Genomic DNA, 17,618 nt, shown 5'->3' with positions numbered 1-17,618 from the left:
TAGATTGGGATCCGTGGCTCTTATGTCCTTCCAAACCATTATCCATCCCCAGTGGCATCCATTGCTCTGGTGTCCATCCACACCAGTGTCCAGCTGGAATCCATGGCTCTGGCGTCCATCAAGACCAGTGTCCATTCATAGGGGATCCGAGGTCTGGTGCCTATCCAGACCACTGGCCATCCAGAGTGGGATCCATGCCTCGGGGTCTGGCAAGACCACTATCAATACAAGGTGGGAGGAATGGCTCTGGTCACCATATGGACCAGTGTCCATGTGGACCAGTGTCCATCTCGTGTCGGATCCATGGCTCTGATTGCTATCTCCACCAGTGTCCATCAAGAGTGGAATCCGTGGCCCTTGTATCCATCCAGACCAGGCTCCAATTTGGATCCATGGCTCTGGTGTCCATCTAGGACAGTGTCCATCCAGAGACAGATCCATGGCTCTGGTGTCCATCAGGAGCAGTATCCATCCAGAGTCCAATCCAGGACTCTGCTCTCTATCCAGAACAGAGTCAACCTGGGATCTAAGGCTTTGATATCGATCTATACCAGTGTCCAGCCACAGCACGATCCACGGCTCTGCCGTCCATCTTGACAAGTATCCATCTGGATATGTGGCTGTGCTGTCCATTCATACCAGGCTTCATCTACAGACGTATGCATAACTCTTGTGTCCATCGAGAAGAGCGTGCATCCAGAGTGGGATCCATGGCTTTGGCGTCCATCCATATCATTATCCAACTGGAGCAGTGTCCACTTTGCATACATGGCTATGCTGTCCATCTGTACCAGGGTCCATCCAGAGTGGGATCCATGGCTCTGGTGTCCATCCAGACCACTGTCCAGTTGGGATCCACGGCTCTGGTGTCCATCTGGATGCGTGGCTGTGCTGTGCCTTCAAACCAGGCTCCATCCACAGAGGATTGCATGGCTCTTGTGTCCATCACGAGTAGTGTGCATTCAGAGTGGGATCCATGGCTCTGGTGTCCATCCAGACCAGTGTCAAGCTGGGATCCATAGCTCTTTTGTCTATTCAGGCAAGCGTCCATCCAGAGTGGAAGCCAGGGTTCTGCTGTCTATCCAGACCAGTGTCCATCCAGAGCGGACACCATTACTCTGGTGTGCATCTCTACCTGTGTCCATCCACAGTGGCATCCATTGCTCTGGTGTCCATCCTGACCACTGTCAATCCACTGTGGGTTCCATGGCTCTGGGGTCTATTCACAGCAGCGTCCATCCAGATTGGGATCCGTGGCTCTTATGTCCATCCAAACCAGTATCCATCCACAGTGGCATCCATTGCTCTGGTGTCCATCCACACCAGTGTCCAGCTGGAATCCATGGCTTTTGCGTCCGTCTAGACCAGTGTCCATTCATAGGGGATCCATGGTCTGGGGCCCATCCAGACCACTGGCCATCCAGAGTGGGATCCATGCCTCGGGGTCTGGCAAGACCACTATCAATACAAGGTGAGAGGAATGGCTCTAGTGACCATCTGGAGCAGTGTCCATCTGGACCAGTCTCCATCTGGATTCGGATCCATGACTCTGGTTGCTAACTGGAGCAGTATCCATCCAGAGTGGAATCCATGGCCCTTGCATCCATCCAGACCAGGCTCCAATTTGGATCTATTGCTCTGTTGTCCATCGAGACCACTGTCCAGTTGGGATCCACGGCTCTGGTGTCCATCTGGATGCGTGGCTGTGCTGTCCGTTGAAACCAGGCTCCATCCACAAAGGGATGCATGGCTCTTGTGTCCATCACGAGTAGTGTGCATTCAGAGTGGGATCCATGGCTCTGGTGTCCATCCAGACCAGTGTCAAGCTGGGATCCATAGCTCTTTTGTCTATTCAGGCAAGCGTCCATCCAGAGTGGAAGCCAGGGTTCTGCTGTCTATCCTGACCGGGCTCCATCCAGAGCGGACACCATTACTCTGGTGTGCATCTCTACCTGTGTCCATCCACAGTGGCATCCATTGCTCTGGTGTCCATCCTGACCACTGTCAATCCACTGTGGGATCCATGGCTCTGGTGTCTATTCACAGCACTGACCATCTAGATTGGGATCCGTGGCTCTTATGTCCATCCAAACCAGTATCCATCCCCAGTGGCATCCATTACTCTGGTGTCCATCCACACCAGTGTCCAGCTGGAATCCATGGCTCTGGCGTCCATCTAGACCAGTGTCCATTCATAGGGGATCCGAGGTCTGGTGCCTATCCAGACCACTGGCCATCCAGAGTGGGATCCATGCCTCGGGGTCTGGCAAGACCACTATCAATACAAGGTGGGAGGAATGGCTCTGGTCACCATCTGGACCAGTGTCCATGTGGACCAGTGTCCATCTCGTGTCGGATCCATGGCTCTGATTGCTATCTCCACCAGTGTCCATCAAGAGTGGAATCTGTGGCCCTTGTATCCATCCAGACCAGGCTCCAATTTGGATCCATGGCTCTGGTGTCCATCTAGGACAGTGTCCATCCAGAGACAGATCCATGGCTCTGGTGTCCATCTGGAGCAGTATCCATCCAGAGTCCAATCCAGGACTCTGCTCTCTATCCAGAACAGAGTCATCCTGGGATCTAAAGCTTTGATATCGATCCATACCAGTGTCCATCCACAGCAGGATCCACGGCTCTGCCGTCCATCTTGACAAGTATCCATCTGGATATGTGGCTGTGCTGTCCATTCATACCAGGCTTCATCTACAGACGTATGCATAACTCTTGTGTCCATCGAGAAGAGCGTGCATCCAGAGTGGGATCCATGGCTTTGGCGTCCATCCAGATCATTATCCAGCTGGAGCAGTGTCCACTTTGCATACATGGCTATGCTGTCCATCTGTACCAGGGTCCATCCAGAGTGGGACCCATGGCTCTAGTGTCCATCCAGACCACTGTCCAGTTGGGATCCACGGCTCTGGTGTCCATCTGGATGCGTGGCTGTGCTGTCCATTCAAACCAGGCTCCATCCACAGAGGGATGCATGGCTCTTGTGTCCATCACGAGTAGTGTGCATTCAGAGTGGGATCCATGGCTCTGGTGTCCATCCAGACCAGTGTCAAGCTGGGATCCATAGCTCTTTTGTCTATTCAGGCAAGCGTCCATCCGGAGTGGAAGCCAGGGTTCTGCTGTCTATCCTGACTGGGCTCCATCCAGAGCGGACACCATTACTCTGGTGTGCATCTCTACCTGTGTCCATCCACAGTGGCATCCATTGCTCTGGTGTCCATCCTGACCACTGTCAATCCACTGTGGGTTCCATGGCTCTGGGGTCTATTCACAGCAGCGTCCATCCAGATTGGGATCCGTGGCTCTTATGTCCATCCAAACCAGTATCCATCCGCAGTGGCATCCATTGCTCTGGTGTCCATCCACACCAGTGTCCAGCTGGAATCCATGGCTCTGGCATCCATCTAGACCAGTGTCCATTCATAGGGGATCCATGGTCTGGGGCCCATCCAGACCACTGGCCATCCAGAGTGGGATCCATGCCTCAGGGTCTGGCTAGACCACTATCAATACAAGGTGTTAGGAATGGCTCTGGTCACCATCTGGAGCAGTGTCCATCTGGACCAGTCTCCATCTGGATTCGGATCCATGACTCTGGTTGCTAACTGGAGCAGTATCCATCCAGAGTGGAATCCATGGCCCTTGCATCCATCCAGAACAGGCTCCAATTTGGATCTATGGCTCTGGTGTCCATCCAGAACTGTGTCCATCCAGGGACGGATCCATGGCTCTGGAGTCCATCCAGACCAGTATCCACCAACAGTGGGATCCATGGGTCTGGTGTCCATCTGGAGCAGTATCCATCCAGAGTCCAATCCAAGACTCTGCTCTCCATCCAGAACACAGTCAAGCTGGGATCCAAGGCTCTGATGTCTATCCATACCAGTGTCCATCCACAGTGGGATCCATGGCACTGGTGTCTATCACAGCAGCGTCCATCTAGATTGGGATCTGTGGCACTTATGTCCATCCAAACCAGTATCCATCCACAGTGGCATCCATTGCTCTGGTGTCCATCCACACCAGTGTCCAGCTGGAATCCATGGCTCTGGCGTCCATCTAGACCAGCGTCCATTCATAGGGGAGCCATGGTCTGGTGCCCATCCAGACCACTGGCCATCCAGAGTGGGATCCATGCCTCGGGGTCTGGCAAGAGTCAATACAAGGTGGGAGGAACGGCTCTGGTCACCATCTAGACCACTGTCATTCAGGACCAGTGTCCATCTCGAGTCGGATCCATGCCTCTGTTCCCTTTCTCCACAAGTTTCCATCAAGAGTGGAATCCATGGCCCTTGTATCCATCCAGACCAGGCTCCAATTTGGATCCATGGCTCGGGTGTCCATCCAGACCAGCATCCATCCAGAGACGGATCCATGGCTCTGGAGTCTATCCAGAACAGAGCAAAGCTCGGATCTAAGGCTCTGAGGTCTATCCATACCAGTGTCCATCCACAGTGGGATCCATCGCTTTGGATTCCATCCAGACCACTGTCCACTTGAGATCCACGGCTCTGCTGTCCATCAGGACAAGTATCCATCTGGATACGTGGCTGTGCTGTCCATTCAAACCAGGCTCCATCCACAGAGGGATGCATGGCTCTTGTGTCCATCACGAGTAGTGTGCATTCAGAGTGGGATCCATGGCTCTGGTGTCCATCCAGACCAGTGTCAAGCTGGGATCCATAGCTCTTTTGTCTATTCAGGCAAGCGTCCATCCAGAGTGGAAGCCAGGGTTCTGCTGTCTATCCTGACCGGGGTCCATCCAGAGCGGACACCATTACTCTGGTGTGCATCTCTACCTGTGTCCATCCACAGTGGCATCCATTGCTCTGGTGTCCATCCTGACCACTGTCAATCCACTGTGGGATCCATGGCTCTGGTGTCTATTCACAGCAGCGTCCATCTAGATTGGGATCCGTGGCTCTTATGTCCATCCAAACCAGTATCCATCCCCTGTGGCATCCATGGCTCTGGTGTCCATCCACACCAGTGTCCAGCTGGAATCCATGGCTCTGGCGTCCATCTAGACCAGTGTCCATTCATAGGGGATCCGAGGTCTGGTGCCTATCCAGACCACTGGCCATCCAGAGTGGGATCCATGCCTCGGGGTCTGGCAAGACCACTATCAATACAAGGTGGGAGGAATGGCTCTGGTCACCATCTGGACCAGTGTCCATGTGGACCAGTGTCCATCTCGTGTCGGATCCATGGCTCTGATTGCTATCTCCACCAGTGTCCATCAAGAGTGGAATCCATGGCCTTTGTATCCATCCAGACCAGGCTCCAATTTGGATCCATGGCTCTGGTGTCCATCTAGGACAGTGTCCATCCAGAGACGGATCCATGGCTCTGGTGTCCATCTGGAGCAGTATCCATCCAGAGTCCAATCCAGGACTCTGCTCTCTATCCAGAACAGAGTCAACCTGGGATCTAAGGCTTTGATATCGATCCATACCAGTGTCCATCCACAGCAGGATCCACGGCTCTGCCGTCCATCTTGACAAGTATCCATCTGGATATGTGGCTGTGCTGTCCATTCATACCAGGCTTCATCTACAGACGTATGCATAACTCTTGTGTCCATCGAGAAGAGCGTGCATCCAGAGTGGGATCCATGGCTTTGGCGTCCATCCATATCATTATCCAACTGGAGCAGTGTCCACTTTGCATACATGGCTATGCTGTCCATCTGTACCAGGGTCCATCCAGAGTGGGATCCATGGCTCTGGTGTCCATCCAGACCACTGTCCAGTTGGGATCCACGGCTCTGGTGTCCATCTGGATGCGTGGCTGTGCTGTGCCTTCAAACCAGGCTCCATCCACAGAGGGATGCATGGCTCTTGTGTCCATCACGAGTAGTGTGCATTCAGAGTGGGATCCATGGCTCTGGTGTCCATCCAGACCAGTGTCAAGCTGGGATCCATAGCTCTTTTGTCTATTCAGGCAAGCGTCCATCCAGAGTGGAAGCCAGGGTTCTGCTGTCTATCCAGACCAGTGTCCATCCAGAGCGGACACCATTACTCTGGTGTGCATCTCTACCTGTGTCCATCCACAGTGGCATCCATTGCTCTGGTGTCCATCCTGACCACTGTCAATCCACTGTGGGATCCATGGCTCTGGGGTCTATTCACAGCAGCGTCCATCCAGATTGGGATCCATGGCTCTTATGTCCATCCAAACCAGTATCCATCCACAGTGGCATCCATGGCTCTGGTGTCCATCCACACCAGTGTCCAGCTGGAATCCATGGCTCTGGCGTCCATCTAGACCAGTGTCCATTCATAGGGGATCCATGGTCTGGTGCCCATCCAGACCACTGGCCATCCAGAGTGGGATCCATGCCTCGGGGTCTGGCAAGACCACTATCAATACAAGGTGGGAGGAATGGCTCTGGTCACCATCTGGACCAGTGTCCATCTGGACCAGTCTCCATCTGGATTCGGATCCATGACTCTGGTTGCTAACTGGAGCAGTATCCATCCAGAGTGGAATCCATGGCACTTGCATCCATCCAGAACAGGCTCCAATTTGGATCTATGGCTCTGGTGTCCATCCAGAACTGTGTCCATCCAGGGACGGATCCATGGCTCTGGAGTCCATCCAGACCAGTATCCACCAACAGTGGGATCCATGGGTCTGGTGTCCATCTGGAGCAGTATCCATCCAGAGTCCAATCCAAGACTCTGCTCTCCATCCAGAACACAGTCAAGCTGGGATCCAAGGCTCTGATGTCTATCCATACCAGTGTCCATCCACAGTGGGATCCATGGCACTGGTGTCTATCACAGCAGCGTCCATCTAGATTGGGATCTGTGGCGCTTATGTCCATCCAAACCAGTATCCATCCACAGTGGCATCCATTGCTCTGGTGTCCATCCACACCAGTGTCCAGCTGGAATCCATGGCTCTGGCGTCCATCTAGACCAGTGTCCATTGATAGGGGATCCATGGTCTGGTGCCCATCCAGACCACTGGCCATCCAGAGTGGGATCCATGCCTCGGGGTCTGGCAAGAGTCAATACAAGGTGTGAGGAATGGCTCTGGTCACCATCTAGACCACTGTCATTCAGGACCAGTGTCCATCTCGAGTCGGATCCATGGCTCTGGTCCCTTTCTCCACAAGTTTCCATCCAGAGTGGAATCCATGGCCCTTGTATCCATCCAGACCAGGCTCCAATTTGGATCCATGGTTCGGGTGTCCATCCAGACCAGCATCCATCCAGAGACGGATCCATGGCTCTGGAGTCTATCCAGAATAGAGCAAAGCTCGGATCTCAGGCTCTGAGGTCTATCCATACCAGTGTCCATCCACAGTGGGATCCATCGCTTTGGATTCCATCCAGACCACTGTCCACTTGAGATCCACGGCTCTGCTGTCCATCAGGACAAGTATCCATCTGGATACGTGGCTGTGCTGTCCATTCAAACCAGGCTCCATCCACAGAGGGATGCATGGCTCTTGTGTCCATCACGAGTAGTGTGCATTCAGAGTGGGATCCATGGCTCTGGTGTCCATCCAGACCAGTGTCAAGCTGGGATCCATAGCTCTTTTGTCTATTCAGGCAAGCGTCCATCCAGAGTGGAAGCCAGGGTTCTGGTGTCTATCCTGACCGGGGTCCATCCAGAGCGGACACCATTACTCTGGTGTGCATCTCTACCTGTGTCCATCCACAGTGGCATCCATTGCTCTGGTGTCCATCATGACCTCTGTCAATCCACTGTGGGATCCATGGCTCTGGTGTCTATTCACAGCAGCGTCCATCTAGATTGGGATCCGTGGCTCTTATGTCCATCCAAACCAGTATCCATCCCCAGTGGCATCCATTGCTCTGGTGTCCATCCACACCAGTGTCCAGCTGGAATCCATGGCTCTGGCGTCCATCTAGACCAGTGTCCATTCATAGGGGATCCGAGGTCTGGTGCCCATCCAGACCACTGGCCCTCCAGAGTGGGATCCATGCCTCGGGGTCTGGCAAGAGTCAAGACAAGGTGGGAGGAATGGCTCTGGTCACCATCTAGACCCCTGTCCTTCAGGACCAGTGTCCATCTCGAGTCGGATCCATGCCTCTGGTTGCTACCTCCACAAGTGTCCATCAAGAGTGGAATCCATGGCCCTTGTATCCATCCAGAACAGGCTCCAATTTGGATCCATGGCTCGGGTGTCCATCCAGACCAGCATCCATCCAGAGACGGATCCATGGCTCTGGAGTCTATCCAGAGTGGGATCCATCCAAAGTGCGATTCGTGGCTCTAGTGTCTATCTGGAGCAGTATCCATCCAGAGTCCAATCCAAGACTCTGCTCTCCATCCAGAACACAGTCAGGCTGGGATCCAAGGCTCTGATGTCTATCCATACCAGTGTCCATCCACAGTGGGATCCATGGCACTGGTGTCTATTCACAGCAGTGTCCATCTAGATTGGGATCCGTGGCTCTTATGTCCATCCAAACCCGTATCCATCCACAGTGGCATCTATTGCTCTGGTGTCCATCCACACCACTGTCCAGCTGGAATCCATGGCTCTGGCATCCGTCTAGATAAGTGTCCATTGTTAGGGGAGCCATGGTCTGGTGCCCATCCAGACTACTGGCCATCCAGAGTGGGATCCATGCCTCGGGGTCTGGCAAGAGTCAATACAAGGTGGGAGGAATGGCTCTGGTCACCATCTAGACCACTGTCCTTCAGGACCAGTGTCCATCTCGAGTCGGATCCATGCCTCTGGTTGCTATCTCCACAGGTGTCCATCAAGAGTGGAATCCATGGCCCTTGTATCCATCCAGACCAGGCTGCAATTTGGATCCATGGCTCTGCTGTCCATCCAGACCAGCATCCATCCAGAGACGGATCCATGGCTCTGGAGTCTATCCAGAACAGAGTAAAGCTCGGATCCAAGGCTCTGAGGTCTATTTATACCAGAGCCCATCCACAGTGGGATCCATCGCTCTGGTTTCCATCCAGACCACTGTCCACTTGAGATCCACGGCTCTGCTGTCCATCTGGACAAGTATCCATCTGGATACGTGGCTGTGCTGTCCATTCATACCAGGCTCCATCTACAGACCCATGCATGACTCCTGTGTCCATCAAGAACAGCGTGCATCCAGAGTGGGATCCATGGCTTTGGCGTCCATCCAGATCATTATCCATCTGGAGCAGTGTCCACTTTGCATCCATGGCTATGCTGTCCATCTGTACCAGGGTCCATCCAGAGTGGGATCCATGGCTCTGGTGTCCATCCAGACCACTGTCCAGTTGGGATCCACGGCTCTGGTGTCCATCTGGATGCGTGGCTGTGCTGTGCCTTCAAACCAGGCTCCTTCCACAGAGGGATGCATGGCTCTTGTGTCCATCACGAGTAGTGTGCATTCAGAGTGGGATCCATGGCTCTGGTGTCCATCCAGACCAGTGTCAAGCTGGGATCCATAGCTCTTTTGTCTATTCAGGCAAGCGTCCATCCAGAGTGGAAGCCAGGGTTCTGCTGTCTATCCAGACCAGTGTCCATCCAGAGCGGACACCATTACTCTGGTGTGCACCTCTACCTGTGTCCATCCACAGTGGCATCCATTGCTCTGGTGTCCATCCTGACCACTGTCAATCCACTGTGGGATCCATGGCTCTGGTGTCTATTCACAGCAGCATCCATCCAGATTGGGATCCGTGGCTCTTATGTCCATCCAAACCAGTATCCATCCACAGTGGCATCCATGGCTCTGGTGTCCATCCACACCAGTGTCCAGCTGGAATCCATGGCTCTGGCATCCATCTAGACCACTGTCCATTCATAGGGGATCCATGGTCTGGTGCCCATCCAGACCACTGGCCATTCAGAGTGGGATCCATGCCTCGGGGTCTGGCAAGACCAGAATCAATACAAGGTGTTAGGAATGGCTCTAGTGACCATCTGGAGCAGTGTCCATCTGGACCAGTCTCCATCTGGATTCGGATCAATGCCTCTGGTTGCTATGTGGAGCAGTATCCATCCACAGTGGAATCCATGGTTCTTGTATCCATCCAGACCAGGCTCCAATTTTGGATTCATGGCTCTGGTGTCCATCCAGACCACTGTCCAGTTGGGATCCACGGCTCTGGTGTCCATCTGGATGCGTGGCTGTGCTGTCCATTCAAACCAGGCTCCATCCACAGAGGGATGCATGGCTCTTGTGTTCATCCCGAGTAATGTGCATTCAGAGTGGGATCCATGGCGCTGGTGTCCATCCAGACCAGTGTCAAGCTGGGATCCATAGCTCTTTTGTCTATTCAGGCAAGTTTCCATCCAGAGTGGAAGCCAGGGTTCTGCTGTCCATCTGTACCAGTGTCCATCCAGAGCGGACACCATTACTCTGGTGTGCATCTCTACCTGTGTCCATCCACAGTGGCATCCATTGCTCTGGTGTTCATCCTGACCACTGACAATCCACTGTGCGATCCATGGCTCTGGTGTCTATTCACAGCAGCGTCCATCCAGATTGGGATCCGTGGCTCTTATGTCCATCCAAACCAGTATCCATCCACAGTGGCATCCATGGCTCTGGTGTCCATCCACACCAGTGTCCAGCTGGAATCCATGGCTCTGGCGTCCATCTAGACCAGTGTCCATTCATAGGGGATCCATGGTCTGGGGCCCATCCAGACCACTGGCCATCCAGAGTGGGATCCATGCCTCAGGGTCTGGCAAGACCACTATCAATACAAGGTGGGAGGAATGGCTCTGGTCACCATCTGGACCAGTGTCCATCTGGAACAGTCTCCATCTGGATTCGGATCCATGACTCTGGTTGCTAACTGGAGCAGTATCCATCCAGAGTGGAATCCATGGCCCTTGCATCCATCCAGAACAGGCTCCAATTTGGATCTATGGCTCTGGTGTCCATCCAGAACGATGTCCATCCAGGGACGGATCCATGGCTCTGGAGTCCATCCAGACCAGTATCCACCAACAGTGGGATCCATGGGTCTGCTGTCCATCTGGAGCAGTATCCATCCAGAGTCCAATCCAAGACTCTGCTCTCCATCCAGAACACAGTCAAGCTGGGATCCAAGGCTCTGATGTCTATCCATACCAGTGTCCATCCACAGTGGGATCCATGGCACTGGTGTCTATCACAGCAGCATCCATCTAGATTGGGATCTGTGGCTCTTATGTCCATCCAAACAAGTATCCATCCACAGTGGCATCCATTGCTCTGGTGTCCATCCACACCAGTGTCCAGCTGGAATCCATGGCTCTGGCGTCCATCTAGACCAGTGTCCATTCATAGGGGAGCCATGGTCTGGTGCCCATCCAAACCACTGGCCATCCAGAGTGGGATCCATGCCTCGGGGTCTGGCAAGAGTCAATACAAGGTGGGAGGAACGGCTCTGGTCACCATCTAGACCACTGTCATTCAGGACCAGTGTCCATCTCGAGTCGGATCCATGGCTCTGGTTCCTATCTCCACAAGTTTCCATCAAGAGTGGAATCCATGGCCCTTGTATCCATCCAGACCAGGCTCCAATTTGGATCCATGGCTCTGCTGTCCATCCAGACCAGCATCCATCCAGAGACGGATCCATGGCTCTGGAGTCTATCCAGAACAGAGCAAAGCTCGGATCTAAGGCTCTGAGGTCTATCCATACCAGTGTCCATCCACAGTGGGATCCATCGCTTTGGATTCCATCCAGACCACTGCCCACTTGAGATCCACGGCTCTGCTGTCCATCAGGACAAGTATCCATCTGGATACGTGGCTGTGCTGTCCATTCAAACCAGGCTCCATCCACAGAGGGATGCATGGCTCTTGTGTCCATCACGAGTAGTGTGCATTCAGAGTGGGATCCATGGCTCTGGTGTCCATCCAGACCAGTGTCAAGCTGGGATCCATAGCTCTTTTGTCTATTCAGGCAAGCGTCCATCCAGAGTGGAAGCCAGGGTTCTGGTGTCTATCCTGACCGGGGTCCATCCAGAGCGGACACCATTACTCTGGTGTGCATCTCTACCTGTGTCCATCCACAGTGGCATCCATTGCTCTGGTGTCCATCCTGACCACTGTCAATCCACTGTGGGATCCATGGCTCTGGTGTCTATTCACAGCAGCGTCCATCTAGATTGGGATCCGTGGCTCTTATGTCCATCCAAACCAGTATCCATCCCCTGTGGCATTCATTGCTCTGGTGTCTATCCACACCAGTGTCCAGCTGGAATCCATGGCTCTGGCGTCCATCTAGACCAGTGTCCATTCATAGGGGATCCGAGGTCTGGTGCCTATCCAGACCACTGGCCATCCAGAGTGGGATCCATGCCTCGGGGTCTGGCAAGAGTCAATACAAGGTGGGAGGAATGGCTCTGGTCACCATCTGGACCAGTGTCCATGTGGACCAGTGTCCATCTCGTGTCGGATCCATGGCTCTGATTGCTATCTCCACCAGTGTCCATCAAGAGTGGAATCCGTGGCCCTTGTATCCATCCAGACCAGGCTCCAATTTGGATCCATGGCTCTGGTGTCCATCTAGGACAGTGTCCATCCAGAGACGGATCCATGGCTCTGGTGTCCATCTGGAGCAGTATCCATCCAGAGTCCAATCCAGGACTCTGCTCTCTATCCAGAACAGAGTCAACCTGGGATCTAAGGCTTTGATATCGATCCATACCAGTGTCCATCCACAGCAGGATCCACGGCTCTGCCGTCCATCTTGACAAGTATCCATCTGGATATGTGGCTGTGCTGTCCATTCATACCAGGCTTCATCTACAGACGTATGCATAACTCTTGTGTCCATCGAGAAGAGCGTGCATCCAGAGTGGGATCCATGGCTTTGGCGTCCATCCATATCATTATCCAACTGGAGCAGTGTCCACTTTGCATACATGGCTATGCTGTCCATCTGTACCAGGGTCCATCCAGAGTGGGATCCATGGCTCTGGTGTCCATCCAGACCACTGTCCAGTTGGGATCCACGGCTCTGGTGTCCATCTGGATGCGTGGCTGTGCTGTGCCTTCAAACCAGGCTCCATCCACAGAGGGTTGCATGGCTCTTGTGTCCATCACGAGTAGTGTGCATTCAGAGTGGGATCCATGGCTCTGGTGTCCATCCAGACCAGTGTCAAGCTGGGATCCATAGCTCTTTTGTCTATTCAGGCAAGCGTCCATCGAGAGTGGAAGCCAGGGTTCTGCTGTCTATCCAGACCAGTGTCCATCCAGAGCGGACACCATTACTCTGGTGTGCATCTCTACCTGTGTCCATCCACAGTGGCATCCATGGCTCTGGTGTCCATCCTGACCACTGTCAATCCACTGTGGGATCCATGGCTCTGGTGTCTATTCACAGCAGCCTCCATCCAGATTGGGATCCGTGGCTCTTATGTCCATCCAAACCAGTGTCCATCCACAGTGGCATCCATGGCTCTGGTGTCCATCCACACCAGTGTCCAGCTGGAATCCATGGCTCTGGCGTCCATCTAGACCAGTGTCCATTCATAGGGGATCCATGGTCTGGTGCCCATCCAGACCACTGGCCATCCAGAGTGGGATCCATGCCTCGGGGTCTGGCAAGACCACTATCAATACAAGGTGGGAGGAATGGCTCTGGTCACCATCCGGACCAGTGTCCATCTGGACCAGTCTCCATCTGGATTCAAGTCCATGACTCTGGTTGGTAACTGGAGCAGTATCCATCCAGAGTGGAATCCATGGCACTTGCATCCATCCAGAACAGGCTCCAATTTGGATCTATAGCAATGGTGTCCATCCAGAACAGTGTCCATCCAGAGACGGATCCATGGCTCTGGAGTCTATCCAGACCAGTATCCACCCACAGTTGGATCCATGGCTCTGGTGTCCATCCAGAACAGTGTCCATCGAGAGACGGATCCATGGCTCTGGACTCCATCCAGACCAGTATCCACCCACAGTGGGATCCATGGCTCTGGTGTCTATTCAGAGCAGCGTCAATCCAGATTGGGTTTCGTGGCTCTTATGTCCATCCAAACCATTTTCCATCCACAGTGGCATCCATCGCTCTGGTGTCCATCCACACCAGTGTCCAGCTGGAATCCATGGCTCTGGCGTCCGTCTAGACCAGTGTCCATTCATAGGGAGCCATGGTCTGGTGCCCATCCAGACCATTGGCCATCCAGAGTGGGATCCATGCCTCGGTGTCTGGCACGAGTCAATACGAGGTGGGAGGAATGGCTCTGGTCGCCATCTGGACCAGTGTCTATCTCGAGTCGGACCCATGGCTCTGGTTGCTATCTCCACAAGTGTCCATCCAGAGTGGAATCCATGGCCCTTATATCCATCCAGACCAGGCTCCAATTTGGATCCATGGCTCTGGTGTCCATCCAGAACTGTGTCCATCCTGAGACGGATCCATGGCTCTGGAGTCTATCTAGACCAGGATCAATCCAAAGTGGGATCCATGGCTCTGGTGTCCATCTGGAGCAGTATCCATCCAGAGTCCAATTCAAGACTCTGCTGTCCCTCCAGAATAGAGTCAAGCTGGGATGCAAGGCTCTGATGTCTATCCATACCCGTGTCCATCCACAGTGGGATCCATGACGCTGGTGTCCATGCAGACCAGTGTCCACATGGGAGCCACGGCTCTGCTGTCCATCTGGACAAGTATCCATCTGGATACGTGGCTGTGCTGTCCATTAATACCAGGCTCCATCTGCAGACGCATGCATGACTCTTGTGTCCATCGAGAAGAGCGTGCATCCAGAGTGGGATCCATGGCTTTGGCATCCGTCCAGACCATTATCCATCTGGACCAGTGTCCACTTTGCACCAATGGCTATGCTGTCCATCTGTACCAGGGTCCATCCAGAGTGGGATCCATGGCTCTGGCGTCCATCCAGAGCATTGTCCATCTGGACCAGTGTCCAGTTTGCATCCATGGCTATGCTGTCCATCTGTACCAGGGTCCATCCACAGTGGGATCCATGGCTCTGCTGTCCATCCAGAGACGGATCCATGGCTCTGGAATCCATCTAGACTAGGATCCATCCAAAGTGGGATCCATGGCTCTGGTGTCCATCTGGAGCAGTATCCATCTAGAGTCCAATCCAAGACTCTGCTCTCCATCCAGAACACAGTCAAGCTGGGATCCAAGGCTCTGATGTCTATCCATACCAGTGTCCATCCACAGTGGAATTCATGGCTCTGGTGTCCATCAAGACCACTGTCCAGTTGGGATCCACGGCTCTGGTGTCCGTCTGGATGCGTGGCTGTGCTGTCCATTCAAACCAGGCTCCATCCACAGAGGGATGCATGGCTCCTGTGTCCATCACGAGTAGTGTGCATTCAGAGTGGGATCCATGGCTCTGGTGTCCATCCAGACCAGTGTCAAGCTGGGATCCATAGCTTTTTTGTCTATTCAGGCAATTTTCCATCCAGAGTGGAAGCCAGGGTTCGGCTGTCTATCCAGACCAGTGTCCATCCAGAGCGGACACCATTACTCTGGTGTGCATCTCTACCTGTGCCCATCCACAGTGGCATCCATTGCTCTGGTGTCCATCCTGACCACTGTCAATCCACTGTGGGATCCATGGCTCTGGTGTCCATCCAGACCAGTGTCAAGCTGGGATCCATAGCTCTTTTGTCTATTCAGGCAAGCGTCCATCCAGAGTGGAAGCCAGGGTTCTGCTGTCTATCCAGACCAGTGTTCATCCAGAGCGGACACCATTACTCTGGTGTGCATCTCTACCTGTGTCCATCCACAGTGGCATCCATTGCTCTGGTGTCCATCCTGACCACTGTCAATCCACTGTGGGATCCATGGCTCTGGTGTCTATTCACAGCAGCGTCCATCTAGATTGGGATCCATGGCTCTTATGTCCATCCAAACCAGTATCCATCCCCTGTGGCATCCATTGCTCTGGTGTCCATCCACACCAGTGTCCAGCTGGAATCCATGGCTCTGGCGTCCATCAAGACCAGTGTCCATTCATAGGGGATCCGAGGTCTGGTGCCTATCCAGACCACTGGCCATCCAGAGTGGGATCCATGCCTCGGGCTCTGGCAAGAGTTAATACAAGGTGGGAGGAATGGCTCTGGTCACCATCTGGACCAGTGTCCATGTGGACCAGTGTCCATCTCGTGTCGGATCCATGGCTCTGATTGCTATCTCCACCAGTGTCCATCAAGAGTGGAATCCATGGCCTTTGTATCCATCCAGACCAGGCTCCAATTTGGATCCATGGCTCTGGTGTCCATCTAGGACAGTGTCCATCCAAAGACGGATCCATGGCTCTGGTGTCCATCTGGAGCGGTATCCATCCAGAGTCCAATCCAGGACTCTACTCTCCATCCAGAACAGAGTCAACCTGGGATCTAAGGCTTTGATATCGATCCATACCAGTTTCCATCCACAGTAGGATCCACGGCTCTGCCATCCATCTTGACAAGTATCCATCTGGATATGTGGCTGTGCTGTCCATTCATACCAGGCTTCATCTACAGACGTATGCATAACTCTTGTGTCCATCAAGAAGAGTGTGCATCCAGAGTGGGATCCATGGCTTTGGCTTCCATCCATATCATTATCCAACTGGAGCAGTGTCCACTTTGCATACATGGCTATGCTGTCCATCTGTACCAGGGTCCATCCACAATGGGATCCATGGCTCTGCTGTCCATCCAGACCACTGTCCAGTTGGGATCCACGGCTCTGGTGTCCATCTGGATGCGTGGCTGTGCTGTGCCTTCAAACCAGGCTCCATCCACAGAGGGATGCATGGCTCTTGTGTCCATCACGAGTAGTGTGCATTCAGAGTGGGATCCATGGCTCTGGTGTCCATCCAGACCAGTGTCAAGCTGGGATCCATAGCTCTTTTGTCTATTCAGGCAAGCGTCCATCCAGAGTGGAAGCCAGGGTTCTGCTGTCTATCCTGACCAGTGTCCATCCAGAGAGGACACCATTACTCTGGTGTGCATCTCTACCTGTGTCCATCCACAGTGGCATCCATGGCTCTGGTGTCCATCCTGACCACTGTCAATCCACTGTGGGATCCATGGCTCTGGGGTCTATTCACAGCAGCGTCCATCCAGATTGGGATCCATGGCTCTTATGTCCATCCAAACCAGTGTCCATCCACAGTGGCATCCATGGCTCTGGTGTCCATCCACACCAGTGTCCAGCTGGAATCCATGGCTCTGGCGTCCATCTAGACCAGTGTCCATTTATAGGGGATCCATGGTCTGGTGCCCATCAAGACCACTGGCCATCCAGAGTGGGATCCATGCCTCAGGGTCTGGCAAGACCACTATCAATACAAGGTGGGAGGAATGGCTCTAGTGACCATCTGGAGCAGTGTCCATCTGGACCAGTCTCCATCTGGATTCGGATCAATGCCTCTGGTTGCTATCTGGAGCAGTATCCATCCAGAGTGGAATCCATGGTTCTTGTATCCATCCAGACCAGGCTCCAATTTGGATCCATGGCTCTGTTGTCCATCGAGACCACTGTCCAGTTGGGATCCACGGCTCTGGTGTCCATCTGGATGCGTGGCTGTGCTGTCCATTCAAACCAGGCTCCATCCACAAAGGGATGCATGGCTCCTGTGTCCATCACGAGTAGTGTGCATTCAGAGTGGGATCCATGGCTCTGGTGTCCATCCAGACCAGTGTCAA

This window comes from Chamaea fasciata, unplaced genomic scaffold (assembly GCF_029207755.1).
Source record: "Chamaea fasciata isolate MVZ Bird 193981 ecotype frontalis unplaced genomic scaffold, bChaFas1.0.hap1 SCAF_83, whole genome shotgun sequence".
In the NCBI taxonomy this organism is placed as follows: domain Eukaryota; kingdom Metazoa; phylum Chordata; class Aves; order Passeriformes; family Sylviidae; genus Chamaea; species Chamaea fasciata.
This window is presented reverse-complemented; position numbering follows the sequence as displayed.